We start from the raw sequence: 3,513 nt of genomic DNA on the forward strand, positions 1-3,513 counted from the left end.
TGAGTGGTGGAAGCAAACACAAGACCCTCGTATTGAATTGCATCACAATACACATCTGTGTATAGAAACTGATTTTTGAGCAATATCCATCGAGTCGAACCATGAAGGACGGCAACAAGCTTGTCGAAGATAGCAACAACTTCATAGTTCTTGTAATTCCAAGAGCGGTTGGGAACTCGACAAATTGATATCTTCTGTAGAAGACAATCACCATGATCATATTTGAACGTGCGTAGAATACCGGTGTGCTCAACCTCTGGGCAGTCTGCTGAGATTTTTGGAAGTGGAACCCGGTGATGAGTGTACACATTCACAAGTTCCCACTCGCAGTTGTACCCAATATAAACAACCCAATCTCCATTTGCGTCTGCCCAAGCCTTGCCCTCAAGCGATGGCATCTTAACATCACATGTATCATTATCATGCGGCATCAACTTGCACAAGCAGAGGCCTCCGTCGTCCCCACGCCAGTCAGTAGGGTCACGGCAAAGAAGATATGGGAGATCAAACCTCTCCTGGACCCTTGGGTTCCTTGTAATGATGTTATTAGTTGAGTCGAGAATGGTCTTGAACAAACCTGTCATGCTAGCCGAGGTGATGATGTGCACCGATCAATGAGTTCCTCCACCACGTCATCTTTCAGATCGGGGCAAGAATAACGGAGTCATTTCCGGACTGTTCCCTCCATGGAGAAGACGATCAAACAATGGGAGAAGGAAGGGTGAAGGCAAATGGAGGAGGGAGGAAGAGCGTGCGACAGCAGTTTCAAATTGAGAGGGAAAGGCGAAGAGTCGGTGGACAGTTGCCAGTTTGCCACGGTACACGAAGAGGCGCCCCGGCCTACACGTCCGTTCGGAAATACTAGTAGAAGAGGACTCATCATCGTCTCACTGACATGTTGGAATGGGACCACATGTCAACAAAATATGGTGTGTAATTTCTCGTGCAAAATGCGATCTTGCCGCGTTGGCCCGAGGTGCCGCATTAGTTATCGATCTTTATTTTTTTTAATATACAATATGAATGGATAACTCATCTGGTCATCACACGTGAGCGGATATATAGGTGGGCTAGGGCCTAGGTGGGCAGGCGGTTGAGCAGGCGGCAACAATCTGAGTGCTAAAAGAGTTGATCCAATGCTTGGTTTTGTTTGGATTTTCCAACTATGACCATTGGATAGAGTGAATCAATGGCTTACGTTTATTCTCATACTATAGAATTTTTGATCAGTTGTTGTGCTGCTACCGTCCAATATTCTCGTGTGGTTGTTTCTAGAGTAAAAAAGGAGGTACTAGTACTTACTATGGGAAAGGTGAAGTGATGGTTGATTCGGCCGAGCAACTTATTATACTATGGGAATATGGGAGTACCAGCGGATTCAAAGAACAGAGAAATGATGGTTGCTTCATCCAAGCAACTTACTATGGCGAAGGTGGGGCTCTGTGATTTGACTGCTCACTAGCCATTACTACTGCGGTGCAACGACCAGGGTGAATCTTTCCCTGCAGTTGTGTTTTGCACTCAATATTGTTGCATGGCAGGTGGAGCCGGATGAAGGATGTCCAACATGTCGGTGAAACGAAGTTGAATTATTTTTGGCATTGCTATCAATCCTTAATGATTTGTTTATATGTACGCATAATTTTAGTGAAATTGTATTGTGATGCTATGAAGGTTTCAACTTTGGTTCCCGCGAGAAATAAAGGTTTCAACTTAGGATTCATGTGTCTTGCCTCAAGATTATCTCGTTACAACATTCCATCAAATACAAATGAAAGTACCATGGCTGCTAATGTATCTCAATGGTTCACAGATCAGCGCCAATATTCACATCACAACTGAAGACAAAGTTGTGAGAAGGTGTACAAATAAAGAAAAATATATAATTGATCGATGATGTTCGTAGGCATGGCTCCATTTCCTTGGCACAGTGTTCATTGCTTGGCAGCTAGTTTCACCCAGCTCTATAGCCAAAAAAGAGGTGTATGGAGGACACCATGATACGTATCCAACGTATCTATAATTTTTTATTGTTCCATGCTATTATATTACCTGTTTTGGATGTTTATGGGCTTTACTTTACACTTTTATATCATTTTTGGGACTAACCTACTAACCGGAGGCCTAGACCGTATTGCTGTTTTTTTGCCTATTTTAGTGTTTCAAAGAAAAGGAATATCAAACGGAGTCCAAACGGAATGAAACCTTCGGGAGCGTGATTTTTTGGAACAAACGTGATCCAGAGGACTTGGAGTGCAAGTCAGGAAGCAATCGAGGAAGCCACGAGGGTGGAGGGCGCCCCCCCCCCTACTAGGCGCGCCCCCATATCTTGTGGGCCCCTCGGGCATCCACCGACGTACTTTTTCTTCCTATATATACCCATGTACCCCGAAGCCATCAGGGGAGCCACCGAAAAACTATTTCCACCACCGTAACCTTCTATATCTGCGAGATCCCATCTTGGATCCGTCGCCAGCACTCTGCCGGGGGGGATCCACCACGGAGGGCCTCTACATCAACTCCAAGGCCTCTCCGATGAGTTGTGAGTAGCTTACCACAGACCTTCGGGTCCATAGTTATTAGCTAGATGGCTTCTTCTCTCTCTTTGAATCTCAATACCATGTTCTCCTTCTTCTTCTTGGAGATCTATTCGATGTAACTCTTTTTGCGGTGTGTTTATCGAGATCCGATGAATTGTGGGTTTATGATCAAGTTTATCTATGAGAAATATTTGAATCTCCTCTGGATTCTTTTATGTATGATTGAGTTATCTTTGCAAGTCTCTTCTAATTATCGGTTTGGTTCGGCCTACTAGATTGATCTTTCTTGCCATGGGAGAAGTGCTTAGCTTTGGGTTCAATCTTGCGGTGTCCTTTCCCAGGGACAGCAGGGGCAGTAAGGCACGTATTGTATTGTTGCCATCGAGGATAAAAAGATGGGGTTTATATCATATTGCATGAGTTTATCCCTCTACATCATGCCATCTTTCTTAAAGTGTTACTCTATTCTTATGAACTTAATACTCTAGATGCATGCTGGATAGCGGTTGATGTGTGGAGTAATAGTAGTAGATGCAGGCAGGAGTCGGTCTACTTGTCACGGACGTGATGCCTATATACATGATCATGCCTAGATAATCTCATAACTATTCACTTTTCTATCAATTGCTCGACAGTAATTTGTTCACCCACGTAATACTTATGCTATCTTGAGAGAAGCCTCTAGTGAAACCTATGGCCCCTGGGTCTATCTTTTATCATATAAGCTTTCAATCTACTTTTATTTGCATCTTCACTTTTCCAATCTATATCATAAAATACCAAAAATATATTTATCTTATCATATTATCTCTATCAGATCTCACTTTCGCCGTGAAGGGATTGACAACCCCTTTATCGTGTTGGTTGCGAGTTCTTTGTTTGTTTGTGTAGGTGCGTGGGACTTGTGAGGAGCATCCTACTGGATTCATACCTTGGTTCTCAAAAACTGAGGGAAATACTTACGCTACTGTGC

Source organism: Triticum aestivum, chromosome 4B, assembly GCF_018294505.1.
Source record: "Triticum aestivum cultivar Chinese Spring chromosome 4B, IWGSC CS RefSeq v2.1, whole genome shotgun sequence".
In the NCBI taxonomy this organism is placed as follows: Eukaryota; Viridiplantae; Streptophyta; class Magnoliopsida; order Poales; family Poaceae; genus Triticum; species Triticum aestivum.